This window comes from Pinus tabuliformis, chromosome 9 (genome assembly GCF_031772625.1).
Source record: "Pinus tabuliformis cultivar Carrire ecotype Pingquan chromosome 9, CPIR1, whole genome shotgun sequence".
Taxonomy (NCBI): domain Eukaryota; kingdom Viridiplantae; phylum Streptophyta; class Pinopsida; order Pinales; family Pinaceae; genus Pinus; species Pinus tabuliformis.
Window position 1 is genome coordinate 1163350609 of NC_142307.1, and position 11151 is coordinate 1163361759.

The following is an 11151-nucleotide window of genomic DNA, read 5'->3' on the forward strand; positions in this document are numbered from 1 at the left end:
CCATCGGGCATCTTGTAAATTCTAAAAGGAATTACTTTTGTATTTAACTGAGCCTTTTAATACCAAGTTGGCCTACCAGCCTGTCAAGTCGACCTAGAAACTGGAATTTGTACCCCTAGAAGACCTATATATAGAAGACAGTTCGACCTCATTTGGACACATTCATTCCCTCTCTCTCATGTGAAGGAAGAAGCAGAAAAGGACAAGCGAAGAAGGCATAAGAAAGAGAAGAAGTGTTTTGGGTTCCTCTCTCTCTCCTTCTCTCCACATGTGCGAAGAAGAGGGTTGGAATTCTATAGCTTTGCGCCAGGGTTTCTGTTATTGGGATAGGGCTTCATTATGGAGGTTCGATCTAGTGAAAAAGAGCTAAAGTAAGGGCTAACAAAGTCCCCGTATAGATCCATAATACAAATTAGGTAAAGCAAGGTAGCTATAGGTAAAGAAGAAGCAATTCAATTCCACACGTGTGAAGTAGTTGTTGTTTTCGAGGGGGCGAAGTTGTAGATCTGCAATTAGGGCCATAAAGTTGTGGTTGGAGGTTGAAGTAGTGTTGCCAAAAGAGATTTTGCTATGTTTGGAAAGCAGTGAAGGAAGCATATCCTTGAGAAGCTGATATTGGTCTTGGAAGGGCTTCAGTGTTGATCAAGGCTCTTGGTATTCTTCAATAAAGAATCTATAAGAAGAGATTGAAGGGTTTTCCTCTTAAGAGGAGAGGTTTTTCCCTGGCTTGGAGCCTACATCTTGTGTACTTGTGTCTTGTTGATCTTCACGTTTAGTATTTGTTTGATGATTGAATAATGCACTATAATAATAAGAAGAAAAAGATAATCCTAATAAGTAAAAAGACATCACAAGTAGTTATCATAGTTAGAAGAATCATTAATGTCATCTTGTCTTAGATTCTTCAACATGATATCAGAGCTATGGTTCGCACAAGGCGTGAAGAAGGTCAACTCTATTATGAAGAAACTTGAAAATAAGTGTTCATCATTAGCAAGTCTCATCAAGCAAAGTTTCAAGGCAGTATGGAATAATCTCTTCTCTTCCAAAGATCTCAAATCCTCAAAGAATGAAGGATTGTTCTCAGCCCTCAATGGAACATTTCAAAATTAAAATATATGGGTGATAGATAGTGGAGCTTCAAGACACATGACTATATATCACAAGCAACTCAAAACCCTATCCAAGGGAAGTCCTCATACTCTATAGATCTTAGTGACAACAAGAGCTAATCGGTAAAAGGCATTGGATCTACATCAATTAAGCTAGAAGGAGGAGGTAACATTCATCTCAACAACATTTTATATGTTCCAGGTCTGTGCAAAAATCTTATTTATGTTTCATCATTAGAAGAAAAAGTATATATAGTTGCTTTTATAAATGGTAAAGTAGTGGTTTGGGCTAAATATTCTAGCATTGAAAAATCTAGAACCATTGGAGTTCGAGAAAGAAGACTCTACAGACTCTCTTCTCCTCTAAATCAATCATTTGTCCACATTGAGATGAGTCTGTGTGAACTTTGGCATAGAATTTTGGGCCATCTTCATTACAAGATCTTGTCAACTCTAAACTCCATATTAAATGGGATACCAAATCTCAAAGAAGACCATGAAGGAGTTTGCAAAGGCTATGTCCTGGGAAAGAAAGCAAAGAAACCAATTGCAAATAGTACATCTAGAGCTCAAGAGATTCTAGATCTCATCCACTCCGATGTATGTGGTCCCATGTCTAAATATCTTGGAGGTCATCTATATTATGTTACTTTCATTGATGATCATTCAAGGAAAACTTGTGTTTATTTACTTAAATCCAAGGATGAAGTATTCATAAAATTTCAAGAATTCAAGGCAAAGGTATAAAATCTTACAGAAAGAAAAATAAAGATTCTAAGGTTAGACAATGAAGGCAAGTATACTTCCAAAGAACTCATTTCTTTCTGTAAGGAGGCTGGGATTAAGAGGGAGCTAATAGTTCCATACAATCCTGAGAAGAATGGAGTAGTTGAACAAAATAATAGAGCTATAGAAGAAAGTGTCAAGGCTATGTTCCATGATTAAGATCTACCCAAATTCCTATGGGTAGAAGAAACAAAGATTGTAGTATACATTCAAAATAGAAGTCCTCACAGGTCACTTGGCAATATAACTCTAGAAGAATTATTCACTATGAAGAAACCAAATATTGATCATCTCCATGATATTTGGGTGTCCTATATATATTCACATTCCTAAGGGCAAAAGAAAGAATCTAAATCCCACAAGCAAGAAAGGAATATTTGTTGGATAAGAAACTCTTCCAAGGCTTATAGGATCTACATAAAGGAAGGATATCAAATAGAAGTAAGCAAAGATGTAATTTTTTTATGAGACCATTGCCTTCAAGAAATCCAAAGATCTCCCATTTGATTCTGATGAGGAGGATATTCCTATGTTTGAGGAAGAAGTTAATAAGGGAGAAGAAGTCTCTCATCATGAAGAAGAAGGTCCTAGTGAACCAATCTCTCTCCCTGAAAGAAGAAAGCCTAACTAATTGGTTAACTTCTACACTTCAAGAAGCAGAAGGTCACACCGCAAGAGGAAGATTCAAGGAAAGTAAGAAACCAAAAAGATACTTGGGATATGCAACATACATGTCGAAGCTCATTGAAGATGAACCTTCCACTTTCGAAGAACCAACCAAACACCAAGAATGGAAGAATGCAATGAATGAGGAATACCAATCTATTATGAAGAATGGAGTCTGGGAGATTGTCCCAAGACCGGAAAACAAATCAGTGGTAACCTATAAGTGGTTGTATAAGATCAATCATGGTGTAGATGAAAGCATAGATAAATTCAAGGCTAGATTCGTGGCTCGAGGCTTCTCTCAGGAAGAAGGCATTGACTATGAAGAGATATTTGCTCCCACAACAAGGTATACCACAATCCGATCTATGATATCTCTAGCACCATCAATGGGATGGAAGGTACATCAAATGGATGTCAAAACAACATCCTTGAATGGTACCAAAGATGAAGAAGTCTACATAGAGAAACCATTGGGATTCAAAGTAAAGGTTGGAAGAACTCATTGAAGAAGGCACTTTATGGACTCAAGCAAGCTCCTAGGGCATGGTATGCTAGAATGGATGCATACTTGCAAAGGTTGGATTTCAGGAAAACCACAATAGATCCCAATCTCTACATCAAAGTAGAGAATGATGAACCTATCATCATTCTTCTATATGTAAATGATCTTCTATTAACTGGTAATGAAGAAGGAATTCAAGAGTGTAAGAAAATGTTAGCAACTGAATTCGATATGAAGGATCTAAGACTTATGCATTACTATCTGGGACTGGAAGTCTGGCAGGAACTGAATGAAATATTCCTGGAACAAGGAAAGCATGTGATCAAGCTATTGAAAAGGTTTGATATGATGGAATGCAAACCCATGACAACTCTGATGATAACAAACTTGAAAATGTTAAGGAATTTTGAATCCAGTCCAGTCAGGATCCTCCTAAGTACAGACAATTGATTGGCTCCCTGGTGTATCTGGTGAATACTCAGCTAGACATATGTTTTGCAGTAAATGTTCTCAATAAATTTCAAAAGAATTCAAGAGATGATCATTAGATAGCTTCCAAGCATATACTAAGATATCTACAGGGAACTGATAGCTCTTCCATATAACAAGTGATTTTCCACAGTCGGAAGCATAGTCTACCCATGGTCACATTCAAAGGAGTGGCTATGGTGGTTGCTCTCACATTCTCCTCTACCCCCCTCATCCTCCATTGGTCTTTATTTCGTGTGTTTTCATCGAAAATTGAATAAAATACTTTTTCTTCAGCTCCGGGGCATTAAAAACCCTGAAACCCATATAACCACGCACTTTTGCAAAGCCCGTAATCTGTCATTCCCTTGTCACATCAAACAGTAACCCATGCGATTAAGTCCCTGTCGTCCGATCATCCCCGCCGCGATCAGACAGCGTTCTCTCCTCCCACGCTCGCAAACCGCCCGCGCGATAACTCGTGATCAAAAGCGGTTTCATCTCGCCCCGTCTGCCATGCATCACATGATGATTGTGATCGCGAGCCCTCATACATTTACTGCTTTCCCCCAATGGTGGTGCGGGGAATACCGCTTACTGCCCATCCAACCGTTCCCGCTCATTAACCCCCCGCGCATCTCCTCCGCCTGATAGCCGTTGGATCTGCCAACCCGAGATCCAACGGCTCACGACCATCTTTCTCCTGCTTCCTCTCGATACCTTCCGCCGAGCGACCTCCACCATCCATCCATTTGATCCAACGGCTGATGTCCCTCCTCCGCCCTACTCATAGATCTGCCATGCAGTCCACTCACCTCAACCATTCCATACTCCTGAAAGGACGAAGGTGGCCAGTATTCGGTACTCTGCGCAGTTACTCCTCAACAACTGCATTCAAGAGGCAATATGGCCGAGAAGGGAAGGTACAAAGTCAAGCAGGTGAATGCATTCAATGGTTATGGGATTGCATCCCATATAATAGTCCACCTACCCGAGAAGTACAGCAGAGCATCCAAGAATATCAATTTTGTTCACTACAGCAAGCAATTGCACTCAAAAGTTCTGCCAAGCAGTTAAAGCGATTGGTGGTCCATTATGACCCATCCATGCCTGGAATAGTAGAACATTTTTGTAATCAAACTCTATATATACCCCGAAAATAGATGTAATCAAGGTTTATGGTTGTTGTTTTGATGTAAGGTTCAACTTCTGGAGACTATAACTGCTTTGATACTTGCAGCGTCTCATCTTCATTTTCAGCGAATACAAGCTTCTTTTGCTGTTAATTACTCACTTTCCATCTCGTTTCTGTTCTAGGCTATGCTTGATATGCATTTCTCCTAAACTCTTGATGTGTAGCATTAGAGGAGCTATCATCCTACCTCTGTGTTATAATCTTGTATGTATCAGTGAATGTATTGATTAGGTTTCTTTTCACTTAGTGCCAGAGAGCTGTCATCCTGTCTGTGCATTAGGGAATAGATTTACAGACCTCTTTACTGGTTGCAGCCGGACATCACATGGTCTTGTGCATCTGCTGGTGTGGTGTTGCACAAAATATTGTCACCATGACATTCTGCAATCGGTGTGAGTCTATCACCACTCATACTTTCCTCCTATGCAAGTCTTAAACCTCAGTTATTCATGTCAAGCCTTGAAAAATAAGAGAAGGCCCTTAAAAGTCTCTAAAAACTCTGGTTCTGCACTTTCTCTTAGCATTACCTACGGTCCTGCACCCACTGGTCATGTCCCCTATGTACCTGACCACTCTATTTCAGTGTAATGGGTGCGGACCCCTGTAAAAGTCAAAAAGGCGCAAGTACATTTTTAAAAACTCACTTTGGGTTATTTCTAGAAGCTTCTAGAGGGAATCTTGAGGTGGCAAGTTCGCTCCTTTAAGGTTCATGCATCCCATACGTTAAGGAGCTAACCCCTTGATGTGAGGAGTTTATCCCTTTGAAGGAGGACTCTATCCCTTCATAGGTGGACCTATAACTTCCTTCCTCTGCACTATAAAATGAGGCATTGGGCTGGTTACAGAGGAGGTTGAAAGCTGAATATTTTTTAGGGGAAATGTTGTTGGGATTTAGTCTTCCTAATTGAGCTTGAGAGGAGAGATTACATACCTTTTTGATCTCATTGGGAAGAGTGTGAGGTTTGTCAAAGTAGAGGAGATCCCTGCTTGGACCCTGAGAGGAGCTTGTACAACATCAAGGCAACAAAGGTTGTAAAGTTCTTCTTTTTTCAAAGTTAATATAATCAAGTTTATTTTTCTCAATACCCTGTGTTTTATGGTTTATTTCATGGATTCCTTGATCACCATGATGAATATGATTTATTATATTGGCTATGCAGGTGTTATTTGATGTGTTCTTGTTTGTGATTGCAGGTTCTGAAAAGAAAACTCATTCGGATGATCAAAGCGTGGCTGCCACAAACTAGCGTTGGACTTAAGGTAGGGTCTAAAACACCTCTTGGTTTTTATTAATAAATCACAATATATTTAGAGAAAAGTAGATTTGTTTTTCCTGCTTGTCTATAGATATTTGTTGATACTAGGGAGATTGTTCTTGTCCGCAAGAATTATTTATCCGGCTGACAAATTGGCGACTCCACTGGGGACTGGAATTTTGGTTTTTTGCCTTTCCTTTTTTTCTTTGACTTGAGAAACTTTTTCTTGTTTCTGGTTTTTGCTTGATGTGTGTGGGATTGGGTAGTTTTTAGGATCTGGACTATATTTTTTTTTTTCTGAAATTTTGAAGAGGAGCGCACTTTCTTTTACAAGACAGTGCAGACATCCCCGCATTGTTCCTTTAGTGCACAGAAGGGTACCACATCTAGTTCTACTGGAAGCCTGCGGACCCTATCAAAATTTTTGAAAAACCTAAATTGTTTTCGTCTAGTTAAGTTAAGTTTTATTTTATGCTTTTTAGTCTCTACCCAGATCTACATGTGTCCTGTCAAAAATTTCTTGTAAGTGATTTCCATTGGCATTTTGGTTTTAGGTGATTTTCTAGAAGTTTTGCGTGCCTGGTTTGATTTTCGCTTTGTCTTTGTAGCTCAGAGATTAGAAGCCTAAGAAACCTCAGATTACCCTGGTCTTTTTGGTCTTCTTGATGAGTCTGACTGATTTGTATAATCTGCCCTTGTTGAGAAATAGATCTTGTTTTCTCTTTACAAAGCTTTGAACGAACTTGTTTGAAAGTTTTGAATTTCATTTTTAAAAAGAAAACATATCTGGGTGTTTTTTGATTAATTTGTTATTCTGAACAAATTAGTCCTTAGTTTTCTGAATAACTAAGTAAAACGTCCTCAAAAAGAAATTTTTAAAGCTTTTACTTCAATTAAGTTTTTAGAAACTTTTAGATCTCAAACTTAGTTTTTTATAGATTTGAGTGTTTTCTAGAAATTGTAGAATCTCTTTTGAAAGAAGTTGTTTCTTGTAGTTTTTGAGTGTAGAAAAAGAAAAGGGATTTTTCGTGAGTATAATTAGTAGTCTCATTTTTTAGTTTATTGAAAAAGACAAAAAAAAATTTCTTTTCATTTATGTGTTGAAAGAAAGATTTGCTTTTCAAAAAATTGCATTCTCAACTCTTTCCTTAGCTAGAAATTCATTGAAGAAAAAGAATTGTTTATCATCTTAGGTGCATTTTTAGTGTTTTGGAGTCGAGTCTTCACACCATAAAGTTTCATCTCCATTCCTATTGACTTAAGAAACAACCAATAAAAATAACGCTTAAAATAAAATTGATCTAGCAATCTTTTTATTTCTAGGGCGCTTATCACCAACATAGCTTAGGCTAGTATCTTAGAGTAGGGAGTAATTAACTCTCCAATATAGTTAAAACAAACAAGTAACTATATCTTGCGGTAGGAAATAAATTCCAATTGTTACATCTATGCTCTGGGAAGCTCCTCTTAAAGGAGTCAAGCACGAGATCATCTATGAACCAGTGAGGTAATCAATCCTTCCTCATTGGGAACGATATCAGATATACACGTATTAAAAACAGTAAACCTCAGATTGACCATTGTCGAGGAGCCTGGGGTCACTTGTTGGTAAACCTTGGATTATGTCAAGGAGCCTTCAAGGGGATTGAGCTTTGTTACTCTGCCCTTGCGTGTGTATCGGATCGTAGACTGTTCCCCCAAGTATATTTGTTTCTGTTGGTAACCATAGTGACCATAATCTATAGGATTCTTTCCTAAGGTGACGGTGGAGGGAAGATCCCACTATACCTAGAGCAGACGTCGACTAGACTCACTTGGACTCTCTGGGGGGTTCTCTTCACTTGAGACGGTTTTGTGAAGAAAATTGTGCTAGTCTGTTTCATTAAGTAGGTTGTCGGGGTAACTGTTCCAACCGCCCTTTCTGTATTGAATTCTGCGACGTTGGATTTCATCACCCGCTATTGTTTTTGGTACGGAAAGTTACTGTTTTTGTGTGGTTTAAAATATTAGATTTTTTTTAGGCATGTGATTCAATTGTTTGTTTCTTTAGAGACTTTAGGTGGCTTTATTGAGATTTTCTTTGTTTGCGTGTGAAGTAATTGAAATATTTAATCGTCACTGAATTACCGAGACAATCCCGTAGAGTTCGGGGGAAACCTCCCAAGTATTCACCAAGCCAACTTGAAGGGCTACGAGCTCTTCTAACTCCTAGTGACAGTAGATTTTGGTCACCAGAAGATAGAGAATCTTCTTTAATTGTTCATCCTGATTATCAAGTTCAAGCAACAGAGTATATTTCTGAACCAATTTCATTTTTCGAAGTTACTGGTAATATTTTCTCTAATAGTGAATTAGCTGAAGAACCTGAAATTTCTCAGCCTAAAACTAAACCTGCTGCTACTCCATCCTCAAGATTTGCTTCTCCAACTTTTAGTGGTCCTGGTTCACCTAGGGTAGGAAGGATCATTACCCAAAATCTTCCTTCGAGACTCATTTCTATTGAAGAACTTGTTAGTCCAGAAGAAGATATAAGTCTCCGTGAAAATCAACCAACTTTAGAACTTAGGGAGCGTGAATCAATTTTCTACAGTCCACCTAGGAGGGACGCTTGGTACGTCTCATTGACCAACTTTTTAGAAAATCTGGGTCTTAGTTTTTCACCACCTCGAATTCCTTTTCATCCAACACCTAGAGGTTATTATCCTCCTTTGAATATGTCGAAACAGTCATCCATGTTTTCCCAATCACTGGAAACATTTTTATATGGCGATCCTTTTGTTCCTTCTGGGTATCAGTCACTCACTGGTACTTTTTCAAGAGCATCTCCTCAACCCATTGAACATGGGATATCAACTGGTAATAACAGAACTCAACCGTTGAGCGTAGAAGAAATTCTTATGATGTCTGGTACTATTCCAAATCCGCAACCTCAAGGTAGTCAGTTACCTCCTGGGGGGCAACCTCAAGGTTCTTAATTACAGCTTGGGGAGCAACCTCAAGGTAGTCAGTTACCGCCTGGGGGGCAACCTCAAGGATAGTACATACCTTCGATACAGTACATACCTCAAGGTCAACCCCAGTATCAATATATACCTCAAGGTCAAACCCAGTTTCAATACGTGACTCAAGGTTATCAACCTCAAGTTCAGTACCCAACTCAAGGTTTCCAACCACCTTCTGGTCAATCATTTACACAAGGAGTTGGAAATGTACCTTTGAATTATCAGCCCAACCCTCAACCCAGTTATGGCCCTCAATATGCTCAACCTTCTATGGGTCCATACCCCGAAATGAACATGGTGTGGGATCCTTCTCAATCTCAACAGATTTTGCAACCTAATGTGCAGTTGTCATCTTAATATGGACAGCCTTTGGTTTCTGGTTCAACCCAGCAACCCGTCTAGCCTACTATTCAAACTTTTTCACCTGGTCAGTCTGGGCCTAGTTTGCCTCGAACTCTACCTCAAACGACTACTGCAACTACTGCAGCTTCTGTTCAATCTACCCCACCTACTTCTGGAGTATCGACAGCTCTGGTTTCTACTGTTCCTGCATCAACTCCTCAAGCATTTTTACCTCAGTCAGGACCTACAATTTAGACTTCGGTTCAGATGCCTGTAGGACAACCTGGTCCAAGTACAGTTGTCAAAACTCAACCACAGTTCACTTATCAACCATACCAGGGACAGTACCAATTCGGTCCTGCTATGCAAAGCCCAGTTTATCAGTATCAACTATACCCTAGATATACTTATCAGCAACCTCAACAACCCCAGTTTGGTCCGGTTAATCCTGGTTTTTCGGGAGGATACAATATTCCAAATGCGATTCCAATTCCAAGTTATCCTGGATATCCTCCTCCTAGGGCTGGTCTTATGACCCAGGGTTTTCGTGACCCTAACCGTCAGTTACCATTTATTGCAACTTTGGACTTGCCTGATTTTTCGCGCCTTACGAACGATCCAATTAATTATCTGCTGTTTTGGCCACCAATGCCGAACAAGTTTCCCAGTGATATCCCAAAGTTTGAAGGTAGATCAGGAGAGGACCCGTCAAACCATGTGATGACTTATCACCTCTAGTGTGCATCTAATTCCATTATAGATGATTCGATTCACTTACATCTTTTCCAATGCACTCTGATTGGTCTTGCAGCCAAGTGGTACATTGAGTTACCGCGAGCCTCTTTTTATAATTTTAGTCAATTAACCACTTCATTCTTAACTCATTTTTAATTGCCTGTCAGATATGACAATGGCACGAAATTATTAACTTCATTAAAGCAGTCATTGTCCACATATATTTCAGATCATATTCATGAATGGCGACGTTGATGACGTTTAGTGAAAGTTTTTATTCCAGACCAAATTTTAACAGAATGGTTTGTTAAATTATTATTACCTAAAATCACTGAGGATGTAGCTAAGGTAGGAGTTGTTACTGAAGAGCAAGTAATTTCTCAAGATCAGTATCTTGACCTTGTTTATACGTAGTCGAGTACTTTACATGAAAAAATCCCCAACCTTCTGAAACAAAATCAAATAACTGTAGCTCCTTCAGGATCTCATGCCGCTGATGATATGATTGGTTCAGTTAACACCAAAATCAAGAAGAAATATTCAAAGAATTCTTCTCCTATTATAACTTTACTAGATTCCCCGACAGGAGACTCTTCCGCTAAAATTCCTACCGATATTCGTGTCGTAGAATCATCTACGGCCAAATCAAAATCTGGTGGTAAAAAGAAAGGGAAGAAGAAAAATAAACAAAACTCGAAAGAGAAATCAGATAAAACTGAATCTACTAACGAGAAACGTAAACCTCACTATCCTTGTCTCATTTGTGATGAAGAGAATTTTACAAGAGACTGCCCACATCACTCTGAGGTTGTGAAAATCGTCAAAGGTTATCAAACCCCTGTTGTCTTGAAGGATCCTTTTCCTAGTCAAGATAGTAAGATGATTGGTTCTTCCTCAAATGCCTCAGAAGAACCCATAATGATGATGTCTCATGTCAGGATTGCGACGCGATCGCAAGATTATGGTAGTAAAAGTCCTGTTGGTGGTAAGGAAGCAGAATCTTCTAATTCAAACCCATCAACTTCAACTCCTTCCGGTTCTGATCCACTACAGATCGAGAAACCTAACCCAGACTTAGTAATCA